This window comes from Salvelinus alpinus, chromosome 6 (assembly GCF_045679555.1).
Source record: "Salvelinus alpinus chromosome 6, SLU_Salpinus.1, whole genome shotgun sequence".
NCBI classification, from domain to species: domain Eukaryota; kingdom Metazoa; phylum Chordata; class Actinopteri; order Salmoniformes; family Salmonidae; genus Salvelinus; species Salvelinus alpinus.
In genome coordinates this window covers 98795612-98810547 of record NC_092091.1, presented here as the reverse complement: position 1 = coordinate 98810547, position 14936 = coordinate 98795612, and positions in this window count along the sequence as shown.

Here is a 14936-nt window from a genome sequence, read left to right as displayed (position 1 = left end):
CCTTTATGGCTCTAATCTGATAGTGGTAGTGGGGTGGTAGATGCCTAGGGCGCTTATGGCTCTAATCTGATAGTGGTAGTGGGGTGGTAGATACCTAGTCTCCATTATGGCTCTAATCTGATAGTGGTAGTGGGGTGGTAGATGCCTAGTGCCTTTATGGCTCTAATCTGATAGTGGAAGTGGGGTGATAGATGCCTAGTGCCCTTATGGCTCTAATCTGATAGTGGTAGTGGGGTGGTAGATACCTAGTTTCCATTATGGCTCTAATCTGATAGTGGTAGTGGGGTGGTAGATGTCTAGTGCCCTTATGGCTCTAATCTGATAGTGGTAGCGGGGTGGTAGATGCCTAGTGCCCTTATGGCTCTAATCTGATAGAGGTAGTGGGGTGGTAGATACCTAGTCTCCATTATGGCTCTAATCTGATAGTGGTAGTGGGGTGGTAGATACCTAGTCTCCATTATGGCTCTAATCTGATAGTGGTAGTGGGGTGGTAGATACCTAGTCTCCATTATGGCTCTAATCTGATAGTGGTAGTTGGGTGGTAGATACCTAGTCTCCATTATGGCTCTAATCTGGTAGTGGTAGTGGTGTGGTAGATACCTAGTCTCCATTATGGCTCTAATCTGATAGTGGTAGTGGGGTGGTAGATACCTAGTCTCCGTTATGGCTCTAATCTGATAGTGGTAGTGGGGTGGTAGATACCTAGTCTCCTTTATGGCTCTAATCTGATAGTGGTAGTGGGGTGGTAGATGCCTAGTGCCTTTATGGCTCTAATCTGATAGTGGTAGTGGGGTGGTAGATGCCTAGTGCCCTTATGGCTCTAATCTGATAGTGGTAGTGGGGTGGTAGATACCTAGTCTCCATTATGGCTCTAATCTGATAGTGGTAGAGGGGTGGTAGGTGCCTAGTGCCCTTATGGCTCTAATCTGATAATGGTAGTGGGGTGATAGATACCTAGTCTCCATTATTGCTCTAATCTCATAGTGGTAGTGGGGTGGTAGATGCCTAGAGCCCGTATGGCTCTAATCTGATAGTGGTAGTGGGGTGGTAGATACCTAGTCTCCATTATGGCTCTAATCTGATAGTGGTAGTGGGGTGGTAGATGCCTAGTGCCTTTATGGCTCGAATCTGATAGTGGTAGTGGGGTGGTAGATGCCAAGTGCCCTTATGGCTCTAATCTCATAGAGGTAGTGGGGTGGTAGATAACTAGTCTCCATTATGGCTCTAATCTGATAGAGGTAGTGGGGTGGTAGATACCTAGTCTCCATTATGGCTCTAATCTGATAGTGGTAGTGGGGTGGTAGATACCTAGTCTCCATTATGGCTCTAATCTGATAGTGGTAGTGGGGTGGTAGATACCTAGTCTCCATTATGGCTCTAATTTGATAGTGGTAGTGGGGTGGTAGATGCCTAGTGCCTTTATGGCTCTAATCTGATAGTGGTAGTGGGGTGGTAGATGCCTAGGGCCCTTATGACTCTAATCTGATTGTGGTAGTGGGGTGGTAGATACCTAGTCTCCATTATGGCTCTAATCTGATAGTGGTAGTGGGGTGGTAGATACCTAGTGCCTTTATGGCTCTAATCTGATAGTGGTAGTGGGGTGATAGATGCCTAGTGCCCTTATGGCTCTAATCTGATAGTGGTCGTGGGGTGGTAGATACCTAGTTTCCATTATGGCTCTAATCTGATAGTGGTAGTGGGGTGGTAGATGTCTAGTGCCCTTATGGCTCTAATCTGATAGTGGTAGCGGGGTGGAAGATGCCTAGTGCCCTTATGGCTCTAATCTGATAGTGGTAGTGTGGTGGTAGATGCCTAGTGCCCTTATGGCTCTAATCTGATAGTGGTAGTGGGGTGGTAGAAACCTAGTCTCCATTATGGCTCTAATCTGGTAGTGGTAGAGGGGTGGTAGATACCTAGTCTCCATTATGGCTCTAATCTGATAGTAGTAGTGGGGTTGTAGATACCTAGTCTCCATTATGGCTCTAATCTGATAGTGGTAGTGGGGTGGTAGATACCTAGTCTCCATTATGGCTCTAATTTGGTAGTGGTAGTGGGGTGGTAGATACCTAGTCTCCATTATGGCTCTAATCTGATAGTGGTAGTGTGGTGGTAGATGCCTAGTGCCCTTATGGCTCTAATCTGATAGTGGTAGTGGGGTGGTAGATACCTAGTCTCCATTATGGCTCTAATCTGGTAGTGGTAGTGGGGTGGTGGATACCTAGTCTCCATTATGGCTCTAATCTGATAGTGGTAGTGGGGTGGTAGATACCTAGTCTCCATTATGGCTCTAATCTGATAGTGGTAGTGGGGTGGTAGATACCTAGTCTCCATTATGGCTCTAATCTGATAGTGGTAGTGGTGTGGTAGATACCTAGTCTCCATTATGGCTCTAATCTGGTAGTGGTAGTGGGGTGGTAGATACCTAGTCTCCATTATGGCTCTAATCTGATAGTGGTAGTGGGGTGGTAGATACCTAGTCTCCATTATGGCTCTAATCTGATAGTGGTAGTGGGGTGGTAGATACCTAGTCTCCATTATGGCTCTAATCTGATAGTGGTAGTGGGGTGGTAGATACCTAGTCTCCATTATGGCTCTAATTTGGTAGTGGTAGTGGGGTGGTAGATACCTAGTCTCCATTATGGCTCTAATCTGGTAGTGGTAGTAGGGTGGAAGATACCTAGTCTCCATTATGGCTCTAATCTGATAGTGGTAGTGGGGTGGTAGATACCTAGTCTCCATTATGGCTCTAATCTGACAGTGGTAGTGGGGTGGTAGATACCTAGTCTAGTGCCTTTATGGCTCTAATCTGATAGTGGTAGTGGGGTGATAGATGCCTAGTGCCCTTATGGCTCTAATCTGATAGTGGTAGTGGGGTGGTAGATACCTAGTTTCCATTATGGCTCTAATCTGATAGTGGTAGTGGGGTGGTAGATGTCTAGTGCCCTTATGGCTCTAATCTGATAGTGGTAGCGGGGTGGAAGATGCCTAGTGCCCTTATGGCTCTAATCTGATAGTGGTAGTGTGGTGGTAGATGCCTAGTGCCCTTATGGCTCTAATCTGATAGTGGTAGTGGGGTGGTAGATACCTAGTCTCCATTATGGCTCTAATCTGGTAGTGGTAGAGGGGTGGTAGATACCTAGTCTCCATTATGGCTCTAATCTGATAGTAGTAGTGGGGTGGTAGATACCTAGTCTCCATTATGGCTCTAATCTGATAGTGGTAGTGGGGTGGTAGATACCTAGTCTCCATTATGGCTCTAATCTGATAGTGGTAGTGGGGTGGTAGATACCTAGTCTCCATTATGGCTCTAATCTGGTAGTGGTAGTGGTGTGGTAGATACCTAGTCTCCATTATGGCTCTAATCTGATAGTGGTAGTGGGGTGGTAGATACCTAGTCTCCATTATGGCTCTAATTTGATAGTGGTAGTGGGGTGGTAGATGCCTAGTGCCTTTATGGCTCTAATCTGATAGTGGTAGTGGGGTGGTAGATGCCTAGGGCCCTTATGACTCTAATCTGATTGTGGTAGTGGGGTGGTAGATACCTAGTCTCCATTATGGCTCTAATCTGATAGTGGTAGTGGGGTGGTAGATACCTAGTGCCTTTATGGCTCTAATCTGATAGTGGTAGTGGGGTGGTAGATGCCTAGTGCCCTTATGGCTCTAATCTGATAGTGGTCGTGGGGTGGTAGATACCTAGTTTCCATTATGGCTCTAATCTGATAGTGGTAGTGGGGTGGTAGATGTCTAGTGCCCTTATGGCTCTAATCTGATAGTGGTAGCGGGGTGGAAGATGCCTAGTGCCCTTATGGCTCTAATCTGATAGTGGTAGTGTGGTGGTAGATGCCTAGTGCCCTTATGGCTCTAATCTGATAGTGGTAGTGGGGTGGTAGAAACCTAGTCTCCATTATGGCTCTAATCTGGTAGTGGTAGAGGGGTGGTAGATACCTAGTCTCCATTATGGCTCTAATCTGATAGTAGTAGTGGGGTTGTAGATACCTAGTCTCCATTATGGCTCTAATCTGATAGTGGTAGTGGGGTGGTAGATACCTAGTCTCCATTATGGCTCTAATTTGGTAGTGGTAGTGGGGTGGTAGATACCTAGTCTCCATTATGGCTCTAATCTGATAGTGGTAGTGTGGTGGTAGATGCCTAGTGCCCTTATGGCTCTAATCTGATAGTGGTAGTGGGGTGGTAGATACCTAGTTTCCATTATGGCTCTAATCTGATAGTGGTAGTGGGGTGGTAGATGTCTAGTGCCCTTATGGCTCTAATCTGATAGTGGTAGCGGGGTGGTAGATGCCTAGTGCCCTTATGGCTCTAATCTGATAGAGGTAGTGGGGTGGTAGATACCTAGTCTCCATTATGGCTCTAATCTGATAGTGGTAGTGGGGTGGTAGATACCTAGTCTCCATTATGGCTCTAATCTGATAGTGGTAGTGGGGTGGTAGATACCTAGTCTCCATTATGGCTCTAATCTGGTAGTGGTAGTTGGGTGGTAGATACCTAGTCTCCATTATGGCTCTAATCTGGTAGTGGTAGTGGTGTGGTAGATACCTAGTCTCCATTATGGCTCTAATCTGGTAGTGGTAGTGGGGTGGTAGATACCTAGTCTCCGTTATGGCTCTAATCTGATAGTGGTAGTGGGGTGGTAGATACCTAGTCTCCTTTATGGCTCTAATCTGATAGTGGTAGTGGGGTGGTAGATGCCTAGTGCCTTTATGGCTCTAATCTGATAGTGGTAGTGGGGTGGTAGATGCCTAGTGCCCTTATGGCTCTAATCTGATAGTGGTAGTGGGGTGGTAGATACCTAGTCTCCATTATGGCTCTAATCTGATAGTGGTAGAGGGGTGGTAGGTGCCTAGTGCCCTTATGGCTCTAATCTGATAATGGTAGTGGGGTGATAGATACCTAGTCTCCATTATTGCTCTAATCTCATAGTGGTAGTGGGGTGGTAGATGCCTAGAGCCCGTATGGCTCTAATCTGATAGTGGTAGTGGGGTGGTAGATACCTAGTCTCCATTATGGCTCTAATCTGATAGTGGTAGTGGGGTGGTAGATGCCTAGTGCCTTTATGGCTCGAATCTGATAGTGGTAGTGGGGTGGTAGATGCCAAGTGCCCTTATGGCTCTAATCTCATAGAGGTAGTGGGGTGGTAGATAACTAGTCTCCATTATGGCTCTAATCTGATAGAGGTAGTGGGGTGGTAGATACCTAGTCTCCATTATGGCTCTAATCTGATAGTGGTAGTGGGGTGGTAGATACCTAGTCTCCATTATGGCTCTAATCTGATAGTGGTAGTGGGGTGGTAGATACCTAGTCTCCATTATGGCTCTAATTTGATAGTGGTAGTGGGGTGGTAGATGCCTAGTGCCTTTATGGCTCTAATCTGATAGTGGTAGTGGGGTGGTAGATGCCTAGGGCCCTTATGACTCTAATCTGATTGTGGTAGTGGGGTGGTAGATACCTAGTCTCCATTATGGCTCTAATCTGATAGTGGTAGTGGGGTGGTAGATACCTAGTGCCTTTATGGCTCTAATCTGATAGTGGTAGTGGGGTGATAGATGCCTAGTGCCCTTATGGCTCTAATCTGATAGTGGTCGTGGGGTGGTAGATACCTAGTTTCCATTATGGCTCTAATCTGATAGTGGTAGTGGGGTGGTAGATGTCTAGTGCCCTTATGGCTCTAATCTGATAGTGGTAGCGGGGTGGAAGATGCCTAGTGCCCTTATGGCTCTAATCTGATAGTGGTAGTGTGGTGGTAGATGCCTAGTGCCCTTCTGGCTCTAATCTGATAGTGGTAGTGGGGTGGTAGAAACCTAGTCTCCATTATGGCTCTAATCTGATAGTGGTAGAGGGGTGGTAGATACCTAGTCTCCATTATGGCTCTAATCTGATAGTAGTAGTGGGGTTGTAGATACCTAGTCTCCATTATGGCTCTAATCTGATAGTGGTAGTGGGGTGGTAGATACCTAGTCTCCATTATGGCTCTAATTTGGTAGTGGTAGTGGGGTGGTAGATACCTAGTCTCCATTATGGCTCTAATCTGATAGTGGTAGTGTGGTGGTAGATGCCTAGTGCCCTTATGGCTCTAATCTGATAGTGGTAGTGGGGTGGTAGATACCTAGTCTCCATTATGGCTCTAATCTGGTAGTGGTAGTGGGGTGGTGGATACCTAGTCTCCATTATGGCTCTAATCTGATAGTGGTAGTGGGGTGGTAGATACCTAGTCTCCATTATGGATCTAATCTGATAGTGGTAGTGGGGTGGTAGATACCTAGTCTCCATTATGGCTCTAATCTGATAGTGGTAGTGGTGTGGTAGATACCTAGTCTCCATTATGGCTCTAATCTGGTAGTGGTAGTGGGGTGGTAGATACCTAGTCTCCATTATGGCTCTAATCTGATAGTGGTAGTGGGGTGGTAGATACCTAGTCTCCATTATGGCTCTAATCTGATAGTGGTAGTGGGGTGGTAGAGACCTAGTCTCCATTATGGCTCTAATCTGATAGTGGTAGTGGGGTGGTAGATACCTAGTCTCCATTATGGCTCTAATCTGGTAGTGGTAGTGGGGTGGTAGATACCTAGTCTCCATTATGGCTCTAATCTGGTAGTGGTAGTAGGGTGGAAGATACCTAGTCTCCATTATGGCTCTAATCTGATAGTGGTAGTGGGGTGGTAGATACCTAGTCTCCATTATGGCTCTAATCTGACAGTGGTAGTGGGGTGGTAGATACCTAGTCTAGTGCCTTTATGGCTCTAATCTGATAGTGGTAGTGGGGTGATAGATGCCTAGTGCCCTTATGGCTCTAATCTGATAGTGGTAGTGGGGTGGTAGATACCTAGTTTCCATTATGGCTCTAATCTGATAGTGGTAGTGGGGTGGTAGATGTCTAGTGCCCTTATTGCTCTAATCTGATAGTGGTAGCGGGGTGGAAGATGCCTAGTGCCCTTATGGCTCTAATCTGATAGTGGTAGTGTGGTGGTAGATGCCTAGTGCCCTTATGGCTCTAATCTGATAGTGGTAGTGGGGTGGTAGATACCTAGTCTCCATTATGGCTCTAATCTGGTAGTGGTAGAGGGGTGGTAGATACCTAGTCTCCATTATGGCTCTAATCTGATAGTAGTAGTGGGGTGGTAGATACCTAGTCTCCATTATGGCTCTAATCTGATAGTGGTAGTGGGGTGGTAGATACCTAGTCTCCATTATGGCTCTAATCTGATAGTGGTAGTGGGGTGGTAGATACCTAGTCTCCATTATGGCTCTAATCTGGTAGTGGTAGTGGTGTGGTAGATACCTAGTCTCCATTATGGCTCTAATCTGATAGTGGTAGTGGGGTGGTAGATACCTAGTCTCCATTATGGCTCTAATTTGATAGTGGTAGTGGGGTGGTAGATGCCTAGTGCCTTTATGGCTCTAATCTGATAGTGGTAGTGGGGTGGTAGATGCCTAGGGCCCTTATGACTCTAATCTGATTGTGGTAGTGGGGTGGTAGATACCTAGTCTCCATTATGGCTCTAATCTGATAGTGGTAGTGGGGTGGTAGATACCTAGTGCCTTTATGGCTCTAATCTGATAGTGGTAGTGGGGTGATAGATGCCTAGTGCCCTTATGGCTCTAATCTGATAGTGGTCGTGGGGTGGTAGATACCTAGTTTCCATTATGGCTCTAATCTGATAGTGGTAGTGGGGTGGTAGATGTCTAGTGCCCTTATGGCTCTAATCTGATAGTGGTAGCGGGGTGGAAGATGCCTAGTGCCCTTATGGCTCTAATCTGATAGTGGTAGTGTGGTGGTAGATGCCTAGTGCCCTTATGGCTCTAATCTGATAGTGGTAGTGGGGTGGTAGAAACCTAGTCTCCATTATGGCTCTAATCTGGTAGTGGTAGAGGGGTGGTAGATACCTAGTCTCCATTATGGCTCTAATCTGATAGTAGTAGTGGGGTTGTAGATACCTAGTCTCCATTATGGCTCTAATCTGATAGTGGTAGTGGGGTGGTAGATACCTAGTCTCCATTATGGCTCTAATTTGGTAGTGGTAGTGGGGTGGTAGATACCTAGTCTCCATTATGGCTCTAATCTGATAGTGGTAGTGTGGTGGTAGATGCCTAGTGCCCTTATGGCTCTAATCTGATAGTGGTAGTGGGGTGGTAGATACCTAGTCTCCATTATGGCTCTAATCTGGTAGTGGTAGAGGGGTGGTAGATACCTAGTCTCCATTATGGCTCTAATCTGATAGTAGTAGTGGGGTGGTGGATACCTAGTCTCCATTATGGCTCTAATCTGATAGTGGTAGTGGGGTGGTAGATACCTAGTCTCCATTATGGCTCTAATCTGATAGTGGTAGTGGGGTGGTAGATACCTAGTCTCCATTATGGCTCTAATCTGATAGTGGTAGTGGTGTGGTAGATACCTAGTCTCCATTATGGCTCTAATCTGGTAGTGGTAGTGGGGTGGTAGATACCTAGTCTCCATTATGGCTCTAATCTGATAGTGGTAGTGGGGTGGTAGATACCTAGTCTCCATTATGGCTCTAATCTGATAGTGGTAGTGGGGTGGTAGATACCTAGTCTCCATTATGGCTCTAATCTGATAGTGGTAGTGGGGTGGTAGATACCTAGTCTCCATTATGGCTCTAATTTGGTAGTGGTAGTGGGGTGGTAGATACCTAGTCTCCATTATGGCTCTAATCTGGTAGTGGTAGTAGGGTGGAAGATACCTAGTCTCCATTATGGCTCTAATCTGATAGTGGTAGTGGGGTGGTAGATACCTAGTCTCCATTATGGCTCTAATCTGACAGTGGTAGTGGGGTGGTAGATACCTAGTCTAGTGCCTTTATGGCTCTAATCTGATAGTGGTAGTGGGGTGATAGATGCCTAGTGCCCTTATGGCTCTAATCTGATAGTGGTAGTGGGGTGGTAGATACCTAGTTTCCATTATGGCTCTAATCTGATAGTGGTAGTGGGGTGGTAGATGTCTAGTGCCCTTATGGCTCTAATCTGATAGTGGTAGCGGGGTGGAAGATGCCTAGTGCCCTTATGGCTCTAATCTGATAGTGGTAGTGTGGTGGTAGATGCCTAGTGCCCTTATGGCTCTAATCTGATAGTGGTAGTGGGGTGGTAGATACCTAGTCTCCATTATGGCTCTAATCTGGTAGTGGTAGAGGGGTGGTAGATACCTAGTCTCCATTATGGCTCTAATCTGATAGTAGTAGTGGGGTGGTAGATACCTAGTCTCCATTATGGCTCTAATCTGATAGTGGTAGTGGGGTGGTAGATACCTAGTCTCCATTATGGCTCTAATTTGGTAGTGGTAGTGGGGTGGTAGATACCTAGTCTCCATTATGGCTCTAATCTGGTAGTGGTAGTAGGGTGGAAGATACCTAGTCTCCATTATGGCTCTAATCTGATAGTGGTAGTGGGGTGGTAGATACATAGTCTCCATTATGGCTCTAATCTGATAGAGGTAGTGGGGTGGTAAATGACTAGTCTCCCTTATGGCTCTAATCTGGTAGTAGTAGTGGGGTGGTAGATGTCTAGTCTCCGTTTTGGCTCTAATCTGGTAGTAGTAGTGGGGTGGTAGATGCCTAGTGCCCTTATGGCTCTAATCTGGTAGTGGTAGTTGGGTGGCAGATGCCTAGTGCCCTTATGGCTCTAATCTGGTAGTGGTAGTTGGGTGGTAGATGTCTAGTGTCCTTATGGCTCTAATCTGATAGTGGTAGATGTCTAGTCTCCATTATGGCTCTAATCTGATAGTGGTAGTGGGGTGGTAGATACCTAGTGCCTTTATGGCTCTAATCTGATAGTGGTAGTGGGGTGGTAGATACCTAGTCTCCATTATGGCTCTAATCTGATAGTGGTAGTGGGGTGGTAGATGCATAGTGCCATTATGGCTCTAATCTGATAGTGGTAGTGGGGTGGTAGATGCCAAGTGCCCTTATGGCTCTAATCTTATAGAGGTAGTGGGGTGGTAGATACCTAGTCTCCATTATGGCTCTAATCTGATAGAGGTAGTGGGGTGGTAAATACCTAGTCTCCATTATGGCTCTAATCTGATAGTGGTAGTGGGGTGGTAGATACCTAGTCTCCATTATGGCTCTAATCTGATAGTGGTAGTGGGGTGGTAGATACCTAGTCTCCATTATGGCTCTAATCTGATAGTGGTAGTGGGGTGGTAGATACCTAGTCTCCATTATGGCTCTAATCTGATAGTGGTAGTGGGGTGGTAGATACCTAGTCTCCATTATGGCTCTAATCTGATAGTGGTAGTGGGGTGGTAGATGCCTAGTGCCTTTATGGCTCTAATCTGATAGTGGTACTGGGGTGGTAGATGCCTAGGGCCCTTATGGCTCTAATCTGAGAGTGGTAGTGGGGTGGTAGATACCTAGTCTCCATTATGGCTCTAATCTGATAGTGGTAGTGGGGTGGTAGATGCCTAGTGCCTTTATGGCTCTAATCTGATAGTGGTAGTGGGGTGATAGATGCCTAGTGCCCTTATGGCTCTAATCTGATAGTGGTAGTGGGGTGGTAAATACCTAGTTTCCATTATGGCTCTAATCTGATAGTGGTAGTGGGGTGGTAGATGTCTAGTGCCCTTATGGCTCTAATCTGATAGTGGTGGCGGGGTGGTAGATGCCTAGTGCCCTTATGGCTCCAATCTGATAGTGGTAGTGGGGTGGTAGATGCCTAGTGCCGTTATGGCTCTAATCTGATAGTGGTAGTGGGGTGCTAGATACCTAGTCTCCATTATGGCTCTAATCTGGTAGTGGTAGAGGGGTGGTAGATACCTAGTCTCCATTATGGCTCTAATCTGATAGTAGTAGTGGGGTGGTAGATACCTAGTCTCCATTATGGCTCTAATCTGATAGTGGTAGTGGGGTGGTAGATACCTAGTCTCCATTATGGCTCTAATTTGGTAGTGGTAGTGGGGTGGTAGATACCTAGTCTCCATTATGGCTCTAATCTGGTAGTGGTAGTGGGGTGGAAGATATATAGTCTCCATTATGGCTCTAATCTGATAGTGGTAGTGGGGTGGTAGATGCCTAGTGCCCTTGTGGCTTTAATCTGATAGTGGTAGTGGAATGGTAGATACATAGTCTCCATTATGGCTCTAATCTGATAGTGGTAGTGGGGTGGTAGATACCTAGTCTCCATTATGGCTCTAATCTGATAGTGGTAGTGGTGTGGTAGATACCTAGTCTCCATTATGGCTCTAATCTGGTAGTGGTAGTGGGGTGGTAGATACCTAGTCTCCATTATGGCTCTAATCTGATAGTGGTAGTGGGGTGGTAGATGCCTAGTGCCTTTATGGCTCTAATCTGATAGTGGTAGTGGGGTGGTAGATGCCTAGGGCCCTTATGGCTCTAATCTGATAGTGGTAGTTGGGTGGTAGATGTCTAGTGTCCTTATGGCTCTAATCTGATAGTGGTAGATGTCTAGTCTCCATTATGGCTCTAATCTGATATTGGTAGTGGGGTGGTAGATGCCTAGTGCCCTTATGGCTCTAATCTGGTAGTGGTAGTTGGGTGGTAGATGTCTAGTGTCCTTATGGCTCTGATCTGATAGTGGTAGATGTCTAGTCTCCATTATGGCTCTAATCTGATAGTGGTAGTGGGGTGGTAGATACCTAGTGCCTTTATGGCTCTAATCTGATAGTGGTAGTGGGGTGGTAGATACCTAGTCTCCATTATGGCTCTAATCTGATAGTGGTAGTGGGGTGGTAGATGCCTAGTGCCTTTATGGCTCTAATCTGATAGTGGTAGTGGGGTGGTAGATGCCAAGTGCCCTTATGGCTCTAATCTTATAGAGGTAGTGGGGTGGTAGATACCTAGTCTCCATTATGGCTCTAATCTGATAGAGGTAGTGGGGTGGTAGATACCTAGTCTCCATTATGGCTCTAATCTGATAGTGGTAGTGGGGTGGTAGATACCTAGTCTCCAGTATGGCTCTAATCTGATAGTGGTAGTGGGGTGGTAGATACCTAGTCTCCATTATGGCTCTAATCTGATAGTGGTAGTGGGGTGGTAGATACCTAGTCTCCATTATGGCTCTAATCTGATAGTGGTAGTGGGGTGGTAGATGCCTAGTGCCCTTATGGCTCCAATCTGATAGTGGTAGTGTGGTGGTAGATGCCTAGTGCCCTTATGGCTCTAATCTGATAGTGGTAGTGGGGTGGTAGATACCTAGTCTCCATTATGGCTCTAATCTGGTAGTGGTAGAGGGGTGGTAGATACCTAGTCTCCATTATGGCTCTAATCTGATAGTAGTAGTGGGGTGGTAGATACCTAGTCTCCATGATGGCTCTAATTTGGTAGTGGTAGTGGGATGGTAGATACCTAGTCTCCATTATGGCTCTAATCTGGTAGTGGTAGTGGGGTGGAAGATACCTAGTCTCCATTATGGCTCTAATCTGATAGTGGTAGTGGGGTGGTAGATGCCTAGTGCCCTTATGGCTTTAATCTGATAGTGGTAGTGGAATGGTAGATACATAGTCTCAATTATGGCTCTAATCCGATAGAGGTAGTGGGGTGGTAAATGACTAGTCTCCCTTATGGCTCTAATCTGGTAGTAGTAGTGGGGTGGTAGATGTCTAGTCTCCGTTTTGGCTCTAATCTGGTAGTAGTAGTGGGGTGGTAGATGCCTAGTGCCCTTATGGCTCTAATCTGGTAGTGGTAGTTGGGTGGTAGATGTCTAGTGTCCTTATGGCTCTAATCTGATAGTGGTAGATGTCTAGTCTCCATTATGGCTCTAATCTGATAGTAGTAGTGGGGTGGTAGATACCTAGTGCCTTTATGGCTCTAATCTGATAGTGGTAGTGGGGTGGTAGATACCTAGTCTCCATTATGGCTCTAATCTGATAGTGGTAGTGGGGTGGTAGATGCCTAGTGCCTTTATGGCTCTAATCTGATAGTGGTAGTGGGGTGGTAGATGCCTAGTGCCTTTATGGCTCTAATCTGATAGTGTTAGTGGGGTGGTAGATACCTAGTCTCCATTATGGCTCTAATCTGATAGAGGTAGTGGGGTGGTAGATACCTAGTCTCCATTATGGCTCTAATCTGATAGTGGTAGTGGGGTGGTAGATACCTAGTCTCCATTATGGCTCTAATCTGATAGTGGTAGTGGTGTGGTAGATACCTAGTCTCCATTATGGCTCTAATATGGTAGTGGTAGTGGGGTGGTAGATACCTAGTCTCCATTATGGCTCTAATCTGATAGTGGTAGTGGGGTGGTAGATACCTAGTCTCCATTATGGCTCTAATCTGATAGTGGTAGTGGGGTGGTAGATGCCTAGGGCCCGTATGGCTCTAATCTGATAGTGGTAGTGGGGTGGTAGATACCTAGTCTCCATTATGGCTCTAATCTGATAGTGGTAGTGGGGTGGTAGATGCCTAGTGCCCTTATGGCTCTAATCTGATAGTAGTAGTGGGTTGATAGATGCCTAGTGCCCTTATGGCTCTAATCTGATAGTGGTAGTGGGGTGGTAGATACCTAGTTTCCATTATGGCTCTAATCTGATAGTGGTAGTGGGGTGGTAGATGTCTAGTGCCTTTATGGCTCTAATCTGATAGTGGTAGCGGGGTGGTAGATGCCTATTGCCCTTATGGCTCTAATCTGATAGTGGAAGTGTGGTGGTAGATGCCTAGTGCCCTTATGGCTCTAATCTGATAGTGGTAGTGGGGTGGTAGATACCTAGTCTCCATTATGGCTCTAATCTGGTAGTGGTAGAGGGGTGGTAGATACCTAGTCTCCATTATGGCTCTAATCTGATAGTAGTAGTGGGGTGGTAGATACCTAGTCTCCATTATGGCTCTAATCTGATAGTGGTAGTGGGGTGGTAGATACCTAGTCTCCATTATGGCTCTAATCTGGTAGTGTTAGTGGGGTGGAAGATACCTAGTCTCCATTATGGCTCTAATCTGATAGTGGTAGTGGGGTGGTAGATGCCTAGTGCCCTTATGGCTTTAATCTGATAGTGGTTGTGGAATGGTAGATACATATTCTCCATTATGGCTCTAATCTGATAGAGGTAGTGGGGTGGTAAATGACTAGTCTCCCTTATGGCTCTAATCTGGTAGTAGTAGTGGGGTGGTAGATGTCTAGTCTCCGTTTTGGCTCTAATCTGGTAGTAGTAGTGGGGTGGTAGATGCCTAGTGCCCTTATGGCTCTAATCTGGTAGTGGTAGTTGGGTGGTAGATGCCAAGTGCCCTTATGGCTCTAATCTGGTAGTGGTAGTTGGGTGGTAGATGTCTAGTGTCCTTATGGCTCTAATCTGATAGTGGTAGATGTCTAGTCTCCATTATGGCTCTAATCTGATAGTGGTAGTGGGGTGGTAGGTGCCTAGTGCCCTTATGGCTCTAATCTGATAATGGTAGTGGGGTGATAGATACCTAGTCTCCATTATGGCTCTAATCTGATAGTGGTAGTGGGGTGGTAGATGTCTAGTGCCTTTATGGCTCTAATCTGATAGTGGTAGCGGGGTGGTAGATGCCTAGTGCCCTTATGGCTCTAATCTGATAGTGGAAGTGTGGTGGTAGATGCCTAGTGCCCTTATGGCTCTAATCTGATAGTGGTAGTGGGGTGGTAGATACCTAGTCTCCATTATGGCTCTAATCTGGTAGTGGTAGTGGGGTGGAAGATACCTAGTCTCCATTATGGCTCTAATCTGATAGTGGTAGTGGGGTGGTAGATGCCTAGTGCCCTTATGGCTTTAATCTGATAGTGGTAGTGGAATGGTAGATACATAGTCTCCATTATGGCTCTAATCTGATAGAGGTAGTGGGGTGGTAAATTACTAGTCTCCCTTATGGCTCTAATCTGGTAGTAGTAGTGGGGTGGTAGATGTCTAGTCTCCGTTTTGGCTCTAATCTGGTAGTAGTAGTGGGGTGGTAGATGCCTAGTGCCCTTATGGCTCTAATCTGGTAGTGGTAGTTGGGTGGTAGATG